The sequence below is a fragment of the Rousettus aegyptiacus genome, unplaced genomic scaffold, assembly GCF_014176215.1.
Source record: "Rousettus aegyptiacus isolate mRouAeg1 unplaced genomic scaffold, mRouAeg1.p scaffold_m13_p_9, whole genome shotgun sequence".
NCBI classification, from domain to species: Eukaryota; Metazoa; Chordata; class Mammalia; order Chiroptera; family Pteropodidae; genus Rousettus; species Rousettus aegyptiacus.
The window spans coordinates 43,543,977-43,563,072 of record NW_023416312.1 but is presented as its reverse complement, the minus strand read 5'-3'; the positions used below and the strand labels follow the sequence as shown (position 1 = coordinate 43,563,072).

The 19,096-nt window shown below is 33.4% G+C and overlaps 1 pseudogene; it reads right to left on the bottom strand.

Annotated features, from left to right (window-relative positions):
* Positions 1 to 11,753: 11,753 nt before the first annotated feature.
* Positions 11,754 to 11,872, bottom strand: LOC118607955 (annotated as a pseudogene).
* Between the last annotated feature and the right edge of the window lie 7,224 nt (positions 11,873 to 19,096).

Below are 19,096 nucleotides of genomic sequence, written 5' to 3'. Positions count from 1 at the left end.
TATAGAGATACAAAATGATATACAAATGTACATTGAGTTTAGTGAATATGAAAAAAGGGATATGTGTAATGAGATAGTAAAACCTGGAGCAACTAATTTGTATGAGAGCATAAAAAGTTATGTTTGAAAAATTGATATTTAAGTTTAAATAGATATGAGTAGTAATCAAATAAAAATTGATTAAATATATAACAGAAGCATAAACTTTTATTTGGGAACACTGAAGCAGGAAAGAAATTGTCAGAAATTCACAGGTGAAAATAGCTAATGTATACTTAGTAAGGAAAGGAGTGAAAATAATGTTAGAAATATAGGTAAAGGCTACTTGATCCACAGGGTCTTATAGACCATTTTAAGGACTTTGCATGATGCAAAGAGGTGTTTTAAATAAGAGACAGGCATGGCTACACGTATGTGTGTGTTTTTTAATGGCTCTTTAGTTGTTCTTGGAAAGAACACATAAAGGAGAAAATGAAAAAGTTAGATGATTTATCAGACAGTCCAAAGCTTGGGAATTAGTAAATGAGAATTTAAAAAAAGTAGTAGGTGGTTGTGTCAATGGAGAACAGATGGATTTATATAGACATACTTATAAATTGGAGGTAGAATCAAAATTAACTTGTGGTAAGATACTAGAAGTTTGGACTATAAAGATAATCCAATGACCTCTAGATTTCTGGTGTGAACAACTGTGCAAATAGAGGTGGGTACCTTTTTTTTAGATGGTGTAATGATGAAAAAGAAAAATCTGTAAGGAAAATATAAATTACGTCAGATAATTTCCACTACATAATAATTCAATAAATAATAAGTATTTTTAAAAGTATTTTTTTAACTTTTCAATTAAAGTTAACACTCAATATAATAGTTTCAGGTATAGAGCATAGTGGTTAGACTTATAAAGTTATACCCCCTGACATCATAGTTATTACAATATTATTGACTATATTTCTTATGCTATATTTTACATTCCCATGAATATTTCGTAACTGCCAGCATGAAATTCTTAATCTCACCACCTTTTTAACCTACCCTCTATCCCCCTCCCACATGGCAACCATAAGTTTGTTATCCATATTGATGAGTTAATTTCTAGTTTATTAATTTATTCTGTTCTTTAGATTCCACATATGAATGAAATCATATGGTATCCGTCTTTATCTGTCTGGCTTATTTCACTTAGCATAATACCTTTCAGGTCCATCTATGTTGTCACAAATAATAAGATTTCATTCTTTTTCATGACTAAGTAACAATCTATTGTGTGTGTGTGTGTGTGTGTGTGTGTGTGTGTGTGTAAAATCGTTTCCTTATCCAATCTTCTATTGATGGACATTTGAGTTGCTTCCATATCATGGCTATTGTAAACAACGCTGCAATAAATAAGGATGCATATATACTTTCAAATTTGTGTTTTGGATTTCTTTAGATAGATACCCAGGAGTGGGTTGCTGGGTCATATGGTTGTTCTATTTTTAATTTTAGAGAAACCTCCATACTGTTTCCATAGTAGATGAACCAATTTACAATCCAAGCAACAGTGCATGAAAGTTTCCTTTTCTCCGCATCCTTCCCAACATATGTCGTTTGTTTATTTTTTGATAACAGCTATCGTAAAAGGTGTGAGTCGATAAAATAATAGCTATGATATTATTCATTAGTTTATTCATTCATTGTACAAATATTTCTTGACCTTCATTTATGAAAGACATTTTGCTAAACTCTGGATATATAAAAATAAACAATGGTGACTGGTTTTCAGCATTTCTATTGCTTACAATATATTACTTATTTAAAATACCTAGTTCATTTCCTTTTGTACTTATTGACAATAATCATAATACTTTACATTAGTGTAGTACTTTATACTTACAGAGCATATCCATATAGCCTTCTCAGTATAAATTTAAAATGCTTATTGATTGAAAGTGACAAATCAAAAAATTAATATTTTCTATTCTTTCCTACCATCAGTTCACATCAGTTGGTATATATATAATTATGTAACTTCTCAATTATCAGTTTAACAGTAACACTGAGTACTTCATGAAAGTAATGTACACCTCAGTAACAGTCCTCAGATAATTTTAGTGTGTTTTTTTATGTCACAGTGCAAATATATATATGTATATGTGTGTGTGTATATATATATATATTTTTTTTTAAATCACCTGTGTGTGAAAGAAAAAAGTATGAAAATAAGACTCTCCTGCAAATTTTATCTCCAAGATGTCAGGATTTAACAAGGCATGTATCCAATTTATTTTGAATACAAAATCAATGAACAAAAATCACTTTTCTGTTTTTACTAACAATTAACATAAAAACTGAAACTGAAAACAATATTGGATACAGAGTAATGTCAGAAGTATGGTAGCATGAGGGATATCCCTGGATCTCTCCGCTTGAAATAACAACAAGCTGAATATGAACAACTCAACAAATAACACCCAACCTGCACAAAAGCACATCTGAGAGATTTGTCCAGAGGTGCCTTCCTTCTACCCCATATTCTCTCAGAGCTAGAACTGCCAAGCCCCAGGGGAAATTGTACAACCAGAACTGAAAAATACACTTCAGCCAATACTAGAGACAAGCACAGTGATAACGAAGCAAGACAGCTGAAATCTGTGAGATAGCACTATTTTAGGGAAAGCAGACACATACACCCAGGCCTTTCCCAATTAACCCTACAACCGCCCAATCGAGCTGTCAGAAAGAAGCAGTAGAACATTGCATCTGACTGTTGGGGGCAGTAACAGGACTTCAGGAACTCTTCAGAGACTCAACCCCCGCCCCCATTGCCTATCACACCCTTTCACTGGGGTGAAACCCTGGGACTGAGGGACTTGATATCAAAGGAGGCACATACTAGAGAGGAAAGACCATTTTTAGCCCCAATGCAGAGATCCAAGAGGCTTGGTCACCACCTACCGGAAATAAAAAAAAAAAAAAAAAAAAAAAAAAAAAAAAAAAAAAAACCTCCTTTTACCAACCTACTAAAGAGAAATAACTATATAATAAATTAAAAAAAAAACAAGCACAGTATACTAACATTAATGTTCCAGTAGAGAAATCAGCCATCAAACACCATGAACAACCAAGGTGACAAGGCAGCTCAGAAAAAAGGGAAAATCTCAAGAAGATAAGCTTAAAGATATAGAAATATGTGATTTAAATGACAGAGAATTCACAATCGCACTTCTGATAATCTCAACAAGATGCCAGAAAATTATGAACAATAATTCTAAGAAATAAAAAAAAATAAACAGAATTAGTGCTTTAGGAAGGAGATTTGAACCTAAAAAGAGAAACATATAGAACTTCTGGAGTTGAAGTATACATTAAAAGAGATGAAGAATAAAATAATAAGCTTAGGAGATAGAGCTGACCATATAGAGGAAAGAATTATTGATTTTGAAGACAGAAATCTGGAAATGACACAGAAGGAAAAAGAGAGACTCCAGAATAAAATAATAAATAAATAACTCTATAAGAACTATCTGACAACATCAGGAAAGCAACATAAGAATAATGAATATATCACAAGAAGAAGAGAGGGAGAAGAGAACAGAGAGCCTATTCAAATAGTTGATGAGAATTTTGCAAATCTATAAAAAGAGCTAGATTTTGAAATACAAGAAGGAAAACACTCAAGTACCTCAACCCAAAACAAAGCCTTCTCTAAGACATATTGTATTAAAATAGTCAAAAATTAATGAAAAAATAAGAATTCGCAAGACAGTCAGGAAAAAGATGACAGTAACTTATAAAGAAAATCCATTAGAGTATCATTGGACTTCTAAGCACAAACCTTGAAAGCAAGGAAGGAGTGGAACCAAATATTTAAACTATTGAAAGAAATCGCCAGCCAAGAATAATACGTTCAACAAGGCACTCCTTCAAATATGAAGAAATAAAAACTTTTCTAGACATACAAAAGCTGAGGAAATTCTCCAGGATAGCCCTACATTACAATACTGAAAGGTGTCATTCTACCTGAAAGAAAAGAACAACAACAACAAAAATAAATAACTAAAAGTAAGATGACTAACAAAAAGACAGAAGGAGAAAAATACCACTTTTATTAAGAGTGGGGTATTATAAGTAAAAAAAAAACCTCTAAAAAGAGAAAAAAGATAAAAGCTACTGCAACATAGAAATGAATGTTCTGAATATACTGCAATATGAGACAAAAAAAATAAAAAAGGGAGAGAGTAAAAATTCAAAACGACAAAGGCGGAGTGATGTCAGAAACATGGCGGAGAGACAGGCTTCCCAAAAACTCTTCTCTTGAAACAACAATAAGCCGAACATCTGAAACTCAATAAAAACACCCAAACTGCACACCAGCACTTCTGAGCGTGGGATCTGTGCATAAGAGCTACCAAGGTAAGAATCATGGGAGATGACAGTAGATATGGAGAAGCAAAGAAACTGCCTCTTCCAGGAGGAGAAGGGAGAAGAGAAGGTGCAATGGGTGCCCTGAACAACCCTGCTCGGGAGAATTAAGAGCTCCATGTGGCTGGTGGCAGTGCCCAGGCATTAGGGTAGAAAGCAGAGAAGTGGGCATGGCAGAGAAACAACGATTATTATTAGAAGCCACAGTTGCAAAATGAAAAGCTGAGCCACAACCTCCATCCCCCAACAAAGAAGCCCCCCCCCCATACCCTCAAATGAACAACAGAGCTCCAGACTATCTGTGCAAATGCTACCAAAATTGTTGCTAACACTGACAGGGATGAGTCTGAGAATGAGGGTAGTGAGCATGATTAAACATCTGTAAGGGAAAAAAAGCATTATTAAGACTTTATATAAAGCAGGGATCCAAGAGGCTTAGTCACCACCTACTAGAAACTAAAAGAAAAATGCCTTCTTTGCAACAGACTAAAGAAAGACCTTTGTATAATAAATCATCTTTCTGAGGAAAAAATAATTTAAAAAAGCAGAATAAACTTCCATTAAAGACGAGATGGAGAAAAAGTCCATTAAACACCATGAACAACAAAGGTGACAGGGCATCTCAGAAGGAAAGAGAAAAATCTCCAGAAAATAAACTTACTGACATAGAAATATGTGACTTAAATGAGAGAGAATTCAGGATGATACTACCAAGAAAACTCAGTGAGATCCAAAACAAATCAGATCAACAATTTCAGGAATTGAAAAACATCTGGACGAGCAGAAAGAGTTCTTTAGCAAGAAGATTGAAACCCTCTAAAAGAATGGAATGGAAATTCTGGAGATAAAGAACACACTGCAGGAGTTGAAAAATAAAATAGCAAGCTAAGGAAATACAGTTAACCAAATGGAGGAAAGGATCAGTTACATTGAAAACAGAAATCTGGAAATAAATCAGAAGGAAGAAGAGAGAAACCAAAGAATAAAAAAAAAATGATGAAAGAGAAATACAGGAACTAGCTGATATCATCAGGAGAGAAAACAAGAATAATGGCATTCTCAAAGGTGAGGAAAAGGAGCAGGGATTAGAAAGCATTTTCAGACAAATAGCTGAAGAGAATTTTCCAAATCTAAGGAATGAGCTGGAGCTTGGAATTCAAGAAGTCAACAGAACACCCAAATATCTCAACCCAAAAAAGCCTTCTTCAACACGCATTATATTAAAATTATCAAAAAAAAAAACAATGACAAGGAAAGAATTCTCAGGACATCCAGGGAAAAGAAAATGGTAACCAATAAAGGAAAACCCATTAGATTATCGTTGGACTGCTCAGCACAAAACTTGTAAGCCAGAATGGAGTAGAATTAAATATTCAAACTATTAAATAAAAGGAACTACCTGCCAAGAACAATGTATCATGCTAAGCTGCTTTTTAGATATGATGGAGAAACAAAGACCTTTCCAGACATACAAAAATTGAGGGAATTCTCCACTACATGGCCTGCACTACAGGAAATACAGAAAGAGGTAAGCTGACCTAAACAACATGACAAAACAAATAAATAGTAAAAACTAAAGTAACTAGCATGATGAAAGAAGCAGAGGAGCACAACCCTTACTAAAAACAGGACATTATAAGCTTAAACAATAATAGGAGATTTGCTATAGCAACATAGTAATGAACAAACAGCATAGATAGGGACAAATTGAGACAACAATGACTGAAAAGGGGAGGATTGAAAGATCCAAATTTGCAAAAGGAATGGAGATAAAGAATGCACAAAAGAAAACGAACGATATCCTTTGCATATTTGTAAAAGTAACAGCATGCCAAACAATCGAAACTGGAGTATATAACATAAAACAAGAAGGACCAGAGGAAAAACCCACAAAAGCCAAGCAAAATAAAGAAAACAAAAACAAAAGGAAACAGAACAATGGAAACAACAAGCTACCAGAAAGCAAAAGATAAAATAGCTATAAGAAAACTTCATATTTCAAAAATCATCCTAAATGTAAATGGAATGAACTCACCAATAAAAAGGCACAGAGTTTCAGAATGGATCTAAAAACAAAGCTCAACCATAGGTTGCCTCCAGGAGGCACAGTTTTGTTCCAAAGACAAATATAGATTGAAAGTGAAAGGGTGGAAAACGATGTTTCAAACATATGGCATTAAGAGGAAAGCAGAGAAGCAATACTAGTATCAGACGAAGTAGATTTCAAAATAAAAAAAAATAGGTAAAAAAAGTTATGGAGGGACACTTCATAATGATAAAAGGAATCATGTACTAAGAAGACAATACAGTTATTGATATATCTTCTCTCAATCAGGGAGCCCCGATTACTAACAGAACTAAAGGGAGAAACAGACCAAAACACTATCATAGTAGGAGACTGAAATATCCTACTGTCAGATATGGATAAATCATCCAAACAGAAAATATATAAGGAAATAACATCCTTAAATAAAACATTATGCCAACTGGATATAATTGACATTTACAGAGCCCTTCATTCCCCAAGATCTGCTTATACATTCTTCTCTAGGGCACATGGAACATTCTGAGGGATTGACCACACACTGGGACACAGAGATATCTTCAACAAATATAAGAGAGTTGAAATCAGATTAACCATATTCTCTGATGATAAAGCTTTGGAACTAGAGAATAGCTGAAAATGGAAACAGGAAGAACCACTGATATATGGAAATTAAACAACATACTACTTGAGAATAACTGGGTCAAAGAAGAAATAAATATGGAGATATGAAGAGATACATAGACAAGAATAATGATAGTAAAATAAATCAAAACTTTTGGGCATGGAAAAAGCGGTCATAAGAGGAGAGTTTGTATCAGTATAGGCCTACCTGAAAAGAATGAGCCCAAATAAACAACCTAACTCTTCATCTTAAAAAAAAAAAACTAGTAAAGGAAGAACAATGAAGCCGAAAATTAGCAGAAGGAAGGAAATAATAAAAATTAGAACAGAATTAAATGAAATTGACCCCCCAAATAATAGAAAAAATAAATGCAACAAAGATATATTTCTTTGAGAAGGTTAATAAAATTGATAAACTCCTGTCTATACTCACTACAGAAACAAGGGAAAGGACATAAATAAGCAACATCAGGGATAAAAGAGGGGAAATTGCAATAGACACTGCAGAAATACAAAGGATTATACAAGAATACTATGGAAAAGTATATGACACAAAATTTAATTACCTAGAAGAAATGGACCAGTACTTAGAAAAATACAACCTTCTAGACTGAATCAAGAAAAACTGGAAAATCTAAATAGACTGATCAGTATTATAAAAATGGAAACAATCATCAAAATCCTACCAAAAAGTAAAAGTCCAGGACCAGATGGGTTCACTAGTGAATTCTACCAAACATTCAAAGACTTAATACCTATTCTCCTCAAACTTTTCCAAAACATCTAAGAGGAGGCAATACTTTCCAACTCACTTTATGAGGCCAATATTACTCTGATACCAAAACATGGTAAGGATAACACAAAGAAAGAAAACTACAGACTGATCTTTCTCTTCAACATTTTAATTGTGATATGTCGTGATGTGGGCCTCTTTGAGTTCATCTTGTCTGGGACCCTCTGCACTTTCTGGGCCTGTATGTCTATTTCCTTTGCTGGGTTAGGAAAGTTTTTATCACTATTTCTTCAAATAGGTTTTAAATTCCTTGTTTTCCTCTTGTTTTGATACCTCTATAATGTTAATCTTGATATGCTTGGTGCTGTCCCAAAGTTCCCTTAAACGGCCCTCATTTTTAAATTTTTTTTTCTTTTTCTTTATGCTGTTCTGATTGGATGTTTTCTGTTATCTTATCGTCTAAATCACTGATTTGATCCTTTACTTCATCTAATCTACTGTTGATTCCCTCTAAAGGATTCTTTATTTTAGTTATTATATTCTTCATATCAGACTGGTTCTTTTTTATATTTTCTCTCTCTTTGTGAACATTCTCACTAAGATCATCGAGCATCCTTATAACCAGAGTTTTGAACTCTACATCAGGTAAGTTGCTTGTCTCCATTTTGTTTAGTTCTGTTTTTGAAGTTTTGTTCTATTCTCTTTTTTGAAGCATGTTTCTTTGTCTCCTCATTTTGTCTGCCTCCCTATGTTTTTTTTTTCCTGTGTATCAGGTAGAGCTGCTATGTCCTCCAGTCTTTGTAGAGTTGCCTCATGTAGTAGATGTCTTGTGCGGCTTAGTGGCACAGTCTCCCTGGTCACCTGAGCCAGGTGTTCCAGGTATGTTCCTTGTGTGAGTTGTGTGTGCCCTTCTGTTGTCATTACGTTTTAATTGCCATTGGCATGTTAATAAGAAGGATTATCCCTCAGGGTGATTGGCTGTGAATCCTGGCCACAACTATAGTGAAGGAGCAGTTGTCCAGAGTCTGACCCTATGGAGCAGGATTTGCTTCATCAGTGCCCTGGTGCCTGCCAAGCCTACCCTTTGGATGTGTCATTGTGGAGCTGGTTGAGTGGTGTTCTGGTATAGTCTAAAGATGATCACCAGGTATATTGGTTCTGGGGTCTTTTGGGAGGAGCTCTGGTGCGGGCCAAGCTCAGCCATTGCCTGTGCCCTGCCCGGGGCACTATGTATGATCCAGAAATGGTTGCCACTTGTGCTGGGCTTGATTGTAGTTAAGCTACAGATTGAGGCCAGCTGCTACTAGTGCCAGGCTTGTGGCTGCTTAGCAAGAGGTATAGGACATGTGAGGACAAATGCTGTTTGATTAAAGTTTATGAACCTTTAAGAAATTTTAGAAAATAATACAGCATGGGTGAGGGACATGCCTATTCCACATCTCCACTCCTTCTACAAGTTTCAATGTGGTTTCTTCTATATACTTAGTTATAGAACTTATGTTCAGGCAGAATTCAGGTGGTTTTCAAAGATAATTGTTCTGTAGTTTGGTTGTAATTTTGATGTGGTCTGGGAGGAGGTGATCACAGCAGTTATATACTCGGACATCTTGACGAGAACTAAAACAGTTCCTTAATATCGAGTTTAGGAAAAACATCTATTAATCAAAGGACATTTTTCTTCTTTAGTCTGCCCTTTTGAACAGAGCTATATATTTTTTTAATTTTATTGTTGATGTTAGGTCTTGACACAAAACTCTTTCGTTATAATTAGTCCCACAGTGTCTAATCATGGAGCTTTAATAGAAAGTAAACATAGTAGTACTCATTATGTGCATATAAACATTGGGTGATTTCAAGGAGTTCACATTTATTTTGGTGGAAATCAATTGTAAAATACCCTTTTTAAATTCTCTGATATTGTAATTTAGATACTTTTGGCACATTAAATTATAGCATAAACAGAAATGTGACAACTTAACCAGTAAAATCATTTGAAAATTTTTAACAGTGTCTTCTATTTTCAGTCTTAACTATTTCAATTTGACATTTACAATTTATATTAAACTTGTGAGAAAGAGAATAGTCATGTTCTCTTTGCCTTAGAAAAATTAGTTAAAGGGGTAAAGGAATGGGTTAAAATACTTTTGCAGGAATAAATTAGAATAACATTAGGCACATCTTGTGAAACCAATAGCAAACTAGCTATACTTCCAGATTATCTTTTTACCAAGTAGAAGCAAAAAACTACAATGCTTTCATTTATTATTATTATTATTATTATTATTATTATTATTTTATTTTTTAAATAAATTTATTTATTTAAATTAGTTTAAGTATACAGTATATTGCTTAGACATCTACGATGTTCATAAAATGATCCCCCCAATTGCCCCCTCCCTCCTTTGGCCCTCTACTTAGCCATCATATTAATACTAACTGCATTCCCTCTTTCATGCTCCCCATGCCCAACTATCAGCTACTAATTTGTACTTCTTTAACCTTTCACTTCATTCTCCTGGCCTCCCAACCCCCACTCCCCTCTCTCCATCACCAAATTGTCTACTATATTAGTGAGCCTGTTTTTTATTAGTTTTTTTCTTTTTGTTCCTTAGATACCACATATAAGTGAAATCATATGGTATCTATCCTTCTTTGTTTGACTTATTTCACTTAGAATAATAACCTCTAGATCCATTCATGTCATTGCAAATGGTAGAATTTCATTTTTTAATGGCTGAGTAATATTCCATTGTATATATGAACCATAATTTCTTTATGCAATCATCTATTGATGGATGTTTAGGTTACTTCCATATCTTGGCTATTGTACATTGTGCCGCCATGAATATTGGAATGCATAGATCTTTACGAATTATTGTTTTGGTTTTCTTTGGATAAATACCCAGAAGTGCAATTGCTGGGTCAAAAGGTATATCCATTTTTAATTTTTTTGCAGAACCTCCATACTGTTTTCCACAGTGGCTGTACCAATTTGCAATTCCACCAACAATGTATGAGGGTTCCCTTTTCTCTGCAACTGTGCCAACATTTGCTGTTTATTGATGATAGTCATTCTGACAGATGTGAGCTGATATCTCATTGTGGTTTTAATTTGTATTTCTCTAATGATTAGTGACCTCGAGCATCTTTTCATATGTCTATCAGCCATCTATATTTCCTCTTTGGAGAAGTATCAGTTCAAGTCTTCTGTCCATTTTTTTATTGGATTGTTTTTTTGTTCATTTGTTTGTTGTTGTTGTTGTTGTTGTTGTGTTGTATAAGTTCTTTATATATTTTGGATATTAACCCCTTATCAGATATATCATTAGCGAATATCTTCTCCCAAACATTCGTCTGTCTTTTCGTTTTATTGATGGTTCCCTTTGTGGCACAATACCTTTTTAGTTTGATATAGCCCCATTTGTTTATTTTTTCTTTTGTTTTCCTTGCCTGAAGAGATATATCTAAAAATAAATTCCTGTTAGTAATATCAGAGAGTTTACTGCCTATGTTTTCTTCTAAATGTTTTATGGTTTCAGGCCTTACATTTAAATCTTTAAACCATTTTGAGACTATTTTTGTATACAGTGTAAGAAAGTAGTCCAGCTTCTTTTTTTTTTGCATTTATCTGTCCAATTTTCCCAACACCATTTATTGTTCTTACCCTATTGTATGTTCTTACCTCCTTTGTCATGTAGTAAGTGAATGTAAAGGCATAGATTTATTTCTTGGCTCTCTTCTGTTCCATAGATCAATGTATCTATGTTTATGCCAGTATCATGCTGTTTTGATTACTGTTGCCTTGTAGTATAGTTTGATATCAGGAAGTGTGATACCTCCAACTATTTTTTTACTTTTTTTTTTTAGGCAAGGCAACCTTTGCTTTACCTCACGGATTACAAGGACCTTGTCAGTTTACAATCCAATTTTTTATTTTTTTTTAATTTTTTATGCCTACAGCACCTGGTCTTCCTAGGTGGTCTCCCATTCAAGTACTAATCAGGCCTGACTCTTTTTAGCTTCCGAGATCAGACAAGATTGGGCTTGTTCAGGGCGGCATGACCATAGACTACAATACTTTTAAATAGTGTATTTTCAACAAATACTTGAATATCAGAGTGAATCAGTTAATTAAATGAACATCCCATATAAAAAAGCATATATATATATATATTTTTTTTTTCTCTTTTGAGGGATAATCATGCTATTGCTTAAAAGAAAGATACTAACATCTAATAAATCTAGTGAGTTTCATGTTGACATATATTTAAAGTTCAGTTGCATTCCCACAGGAATTCATCTCTGGTGAGTTGTATGCTTAAAGGAAATGGCAGATGTGAAAAGTCCTTGCTCCACTAATGTGGGCAATATGAAGCGGCAGTTTTTGTGTCCAGGCTCATCCATAGAGGTATTTTTCTATGCTTCTTGCCCACACACTCATTGTCTGAGTATCAGTGAGCCAGAAATAAGAGTTAATCATTGTCAAGTCTAGCTGTTCTATTTACAAACATACATGATGCAAGGTTTTGTGTGTCCCAAATCCAAGACTTGGTAATTAAAAATATACAGAAGACTTTATTCCCTAGAACATGGCAAAAGTTAGAAGTGTAGCATTAGAAGTAGGGTCTAAAATTAGAGTTGGTAACATAGACATAAATTTTATGACTGAAATTGTTGAAATTAAACCCTCATTAATCAGACAAAGAGGCTCCCTTTTTCTGAAAATTCTTAATTTAACTTTCAGGAAAAGAGCATTTAAAGGGTTGCGGTCTATGCCATCTTTCTCACATTTCAGACCCACAATAGCAGCCTCCAACCCTTGCCTTACTGGAACTAGCAACCACAGAGAGTATTGGGTGTGTTTGATTTGCCATATATAGCCTATGTCATTTATGTGTTTTTTTGTTCCTGTCAATTTCTTTCACATAGATCATGGCTAGTTGCTCTTTGCCAAAATAACCAAGCATAATGTTATCTCTGCCTATCACATGATGGGGTGACACACAAAAAAATTTTCTTTTTTTTTTTGGTTTTGTTTTTTGCTAAGGTCAATACAGAAAAATAAATAAATAAAATGGAGAGTGGCTGTGTCTTATAATAGAAGAAGCCAAGTAATTTGAGCCCTTGATTTTCTTCCAGATGTCACAACTACTGTTCTTACCTAAGATTGCCCCTGTCTCCCTGGACAGCAGATGGAGAGAACTGAGGTGTCAAGTCAGAGACATATGCTCATACTTAGTCTAACTAGTTGGTTCACCTGAGACTGATCCAAAAAGCTCCTTCTGGGAATATAGCCAGGAAGGCACAGAAAAAGGCCAGGTGTTATGTACTGAATATTTGTGTCCCCCTAAAATTCATATGTCAAAAATCTAACTTGCAATGGAGTGGTATTACGAGGTGAGATCTTTGGAAAGTGATTAGATAATGAAGGTGGAGCCCTCATGGATAAAGTTAGTGCCCTTATGAAAAAGACCCCAGAAAGCTCTCTCTTACCCCTCCTGCCACATGAAGACACAGTAAGAAGAAGGCTGACTATAAAACAGGACAAGGTCACCCATAAGACACTGTATTTGCTGGCACTTTGATATTGGACTTTTAGCCACCAGAACTGTGAGAAACTCACCCAGTCTATTGTGTTTTTATTGTAACAGCTCTAAGGGAACAAGAAACAGAGTAAAAGATATGAAGAGGCTTTAGCAGCCTATTGGGACAACACCAGCAGGGACTACAGCTTCATTGGAACCTTCCACCTATGTGTGTTGGGATGAAGGAAGAGTAGGACAGAGTTTACCCCTTGAATTCAGATGCTGCCAGAAAATAGGTGACTATTGTATTGCAGCACTAACTGTCCATTGTTTGCATTTTATCATTTTCAATCATTTTTCCCAAGTCTCTGACATAAATTAGACAAATGTTTATTTTGAGGGAAAATTGAAAGAGGGGATAATAGGAAACTTGTCTTCCTTATTGAGCTTTACTATTGCCATATGCTCTGTCTGAAAACAAAAAATTAGTTCTATCTGCAAGGCTTCTAGCCAAGGCCAGCCGTATATAAGCAGCTACATACATGTTCTGAATGAATAGCCTCAAAATGCAGTCTTATAATATATCAGAGGTAAATGACCATACTAGAGATTATTTAGTTCACTGATCTACTATGAAAAATTGTCAATTATTTTTTACCAGATATAAACTTTGAGAAACATCAACAAACAACTATGTATTGTTATAATTTTTATGCCAAATCAGATTAACACCAAAGAGTAGGAAAAGGCAAACAGTATAAATTTTTGAGTATAACTCTTTAAAATAGGAAAAATCTTTTTATTTTCTTACAAGATTAGTAAAAATTTAGTCACAGATTGGCGGTGGTCCATGGTAACATATATCTCTTATTTTTCTTTCTCATATGATAGATGTGTGTGCTTGGTGTGTGTATATATGTGTGTGTGTGTGTGTGTGTATATATATTTGTGCTTACGTATGTCTACAAATGCATATGTAAAAGGAAATATTTCCCATAATTTACAAATACATATGTGTGTATGTTGGAGTCACTGACATAGCCTTCTACTGATGAGCCATTCATTTATAAAATCACATAGTCTGGGATTGAAGCAATATATTTTATTATTCTAAATATGAACAAAGGCTAGAAAAATGGTTGCAGTAGAGTGATATAGTTTAGAAATTGAGCAAGATGAACTAAACAAACCTCTTTTCATTGTTTCTTCTTGTTGTGCTGCTCTTGACTGGGCTGAAGCTCTTGAGTCATATATTTCTATTCTGTTCAAAAACAAATATTTAGTATATTTTTTTAATAAAGAAAAAGCTAAATATGGGAAATATGACTTAAAATACTACCACACCATTTTGGTATACTTATTTTTTCAAGTGAATCTGTTTGGCATAGTATTGTACATACTGTATTAGATTTTTTTATTTCATAAAAATAAATATGTGCACATTTATTTAATAAAAATCACTAACATTATATCAATAACTGTATAATACTTTATAATAGGAATTCACTATAGTTTAATTCAGTAAATTTTTATTGCTGGAAAGATAATGCACTTATGATCTTTTGCTGTTGTAAATACTGCTGCATTAAATAGTTTTGTGTTTAAAGTTTATTTATATTTGGTATTATTTTCTTAAGCTAGATTCCCCAAAGTAAAATTACTCAGTTGAAAGGTATAAACATTGTATAGTCCCTTAGTAAATGTTAAGTTGCCTTAAAAATGGTTATAGCTTATTTTCACTTAACAATCTAGAGCTAGATAAGGCTATATCTTAACAGATGAGCGTGTTTATATTTCATGGTCATATCTCTCATTACTATGGAAATTCAGACTATTAGCATCATTGTTTGATAGGGAGATGGGCAATTTCATAAAAATAAAAGGTAGGCTGCCTCTTTATATAAAGGACACAAAAAATGGTGAGGAGTACTTCTTATTGTCAAGTACTTCCACACATGAATGAAGGATAGCTGGGCTGTTGTATTTACTGGTAAGGCTCAGTTGCATTTCAATAGTTTTCTCCTTTATTCACCTGTTCAATGGTTTGGATGCTTAGTACCAGACATATCTATGTGTTCTGATCATTTGTATATTCTATTACTAAAAGGGAATAATTTTTTAAAAAAAATACCAGGCATATACATCTGAATAAGTGCTATTCAAAGAATCTGAGTTGGAAAGTTACATATGTAATTTAATTATGTTCTCAATACTCTTAACATTGGTGGAAATCTTATATTTGAAGGGCTTTCAGAATCATGTCCACACTTCATATTCTAATACTCAAGTACTTTGGCAAACTATTTTTAACTCATCTATATAGCCTCAGTCTGTATAAGCTAAGTTATGACAGTGCAAAAAACAATACTAAAATTTCAATGGTTTAAAGTAACAAAAGTGTATTATAAAATTTTACAGATCTCAGTCATTTCTTCAGGATATTTTTCCTCCCTGTGATGGCTCGGTCATATAATATGCGATTTTGTGGCACAACCTTCTCATTACTAGGCTTCAGGTTTTAAATCAGTAGAAGAGAGATTACAATTGTATCCTTGTTTTTAAAATGTTTATGCCTACAAATAATTCATAGCACTTATCTCATCTTTGACTTGCTACACCTAGCTTCAAAGATGCAAGGAGGTTCAATCTTTTCATGCTTCCAGAAAGAAAGGAGGACTAGACATATTGGTAAATACAAGTATTCTTTACCATGGCTTATCTCTTGCTACTTCTTACACATACCATATATATATAAATTTCAATTAAGACACTATTAGTATTTGCCCGTGAAATTGATCATTTTGCAAGATCATTCTGTGAGAACCAAAATTACCTTCACTTATTTATAAACATCATAGCATTACTGCCATGACTGAATACCATTAATTAAACCATTTTTAATCACTCAAATATACTCCATAGTTTTCTTTCTGTATGCTTTTGCTCATATTTAAAATCTCTGCCTCTTCATGCCCACTGGTAAAAATCCTATTAAACCTTTATACTCCAACTTAAATGTTATATTTTACAAAGTTTTATTTTCTATCCTCAGCTAGAAATTCTCCTTCTTTCTTCTGGATTCAAGTCTTACAACACTTAATATATTGAGCCTTGTATAGTTCTTATTTGAAGAAAGTATGTTGAATGGATGGAACAAGAAATTTGAAGCCAGACAGACATGGATCTAAATCCTAGGTCTGCTGACTACTATCTGTGTGACTGCATGAAAGTTATAGAACCCGTCTGAAATTTATTTTCTCATTACCAAAAAAAGGGAGAAGATTATTATCTCAACTTGCTCAGATAGCTATGGCAAAATACCACAGACTGGATAGCTTATAAACAAAATAATTTTATTCTCAGAGTTTGGAGATTGAAAGTCCAAAATCAAGGTGCCTGTAGATTCAGTGTCATAGATGACATTTTCTCACTCTAGAAAACTCTCTGGAGCCTCTTTTACAAAGTAATAATTCCTATGTTTTTGTCTATGTAATTTATTGTATCAGCTCTTATATTTAAGTCTTTGACCTATTTTGAGTTGATTTTGGTGTATGTGGCTTTCCAAATTTCCCAGCACCATTTATTGACAAGACTTTCCATTCTCCATTGGATGATTTTGGCTCCTTTGTCAAAAATTATTTACCCAAATAGATGAGGATTTATTTCTTGTCTCTCAATTCTGTTCTATTTGTCTGTATGTCTGTTTTTCTTCCAAAACTATGCTGTTTTGATAATTGTCACTTCATAGTATAATTTGAAGTCAGGAAGTATAATACTACTGGCCTTGCCCTTTTATTTATTTATTTATTTTTCTCAGGATTGCTTCGGCTGTTGTGGATCTTTTGTGATTCCATACAAATCTGATGATATATTTTTTTCTATGACTTTAATAAACACCCTTGGAATTTTGATAGGGATTGCATTAGATCTGTTTATTGACTTAGATAATAAAGTCATTTTAGCCATCTAGATTCTTTCAATCCATGACAGAAAATATTTTTTCATTTATTTTTTTATTAGTTTTAAGTATACAGTACATTGGTTAAAGATTTATATAGTTTATAAAACAATCCCCCTAATTGCTCCTTCTCTCCTCTGGTTTCCACCTAGCCAATATATTAATGCTAACTGTTTTTCCTATACCATGCTCCTCATCTATCTACTACTAATTTGTACTTTTTTAACCCTTCACTCCATTCTCTTAGCACCGCCTAAGCACTCCTCCCCTCTGTCTATCACCAAACTGTCTTTTATATTTGTGAGTCTGTTTTTGATTAGTTTGTTCTTTTTGTTCCTTACAGTAAAGAAAACCATCAACAAAACAAAAAGACAACTGACAGATTGGGAGAAGATATTTGCTTATGATATATCTGATAAGAGGTTAAAATACAAAATATATAAAGAACTCATACAACTCAACAACAAAAAAACATACAATCCACTTAAAAAATGGGCAGAAGACCTGAACAGATACTTCTCCGAAGAGGAAATACAGATGGCCAATAAACATATGAAAAGATGATCAAAGTCACTAATCTTTTAATTTCTTTGTGTCTTCTTCAACTTATTTTAATAAGGTTTCATAGTTTTCAGTATATAGGTCCTCCACATTATTTGTTAACATTATTGCTTATGGACCTTCATCTTAGAAAGGCTTTTATGAATTTGACCTCAAAGGCAAGGGAAGTAAAAGCAAAAATATATTAATAAGACTATATCAAACTAAAAAGCTTCTGCACAGTAAAAGAAACCATCAACTAACCAGAGAGGCAACCAACCAAATGGTAGAATATATTTGCAGACAATGCCTCTGATAAGAGGCTGATGTCTAACATAGGTAAAGAACTTATACCATGCAACGATGAAAAAAAAAACAATTCAATTTAAAAAAAATGAGCAGAGGACTTAAACATACATTGCATTAATAAGGAAAAATAAAGAAAAAATAAAACAGAAAATAAAGGATTAAATATATTACTAATATTATTTATGAGGGCTCTGCCTTCATGATTTAAACTTCTCTAAAGGCCCTACCTAAAAAATATCTTCACTTTTAAGGGTTAAGATTTCAAAATATAAATTTTGAAGGGATGCAAACATTTGGACAATAGTAATTGTGCGTGTCATATAATTGTTGTGAATATTAAATACCGTGTAATGTATAGAGACCCATAAAACTATTTGGTACAAAGTAAATAATAATTGATACATCACTTTCACCCTTTAGTCACCCCTGAGATTATAACCTCATAAAATAAGTTAATAGTATAGAGAGTCAGAAGCAATTTTCCCTCAGTTGTATTCAGCTATTTGTGTTACTCATCTCTAAATCTTTTACCTAATCCACTTGTAACTATGGTATACATTACAATTGCCTGAGTTTATTTTTAATTTTTTTTTATATCAATACCTATGCCCTACCTCAGACTGATAAATCATCATTTATGAGAGTGGAAGTTAGTATTTCAAGAGCTTCCCAAATAATTTTACTGCATAGATAGAATTAAGAACCACTTTTATAGCATCTAAAATACAGTGTTTTATACATATCTAACACTCTGTAAATATCAATTGAATAAAACTATTTTAACCATACAAATAAGTTAACTATATTACTATATTTAAAATTTTTATTTGTTAGTCTAAAATTATATTAGACAACTTATTCATGACTGTAATCGTCTTATGTATTTTTTGATGGTATTTTAACTAAAAATCAGTTTCAGAGCTGAGTGATCCTGCTGCGTGTCCTTCCACCACCTCAACAAA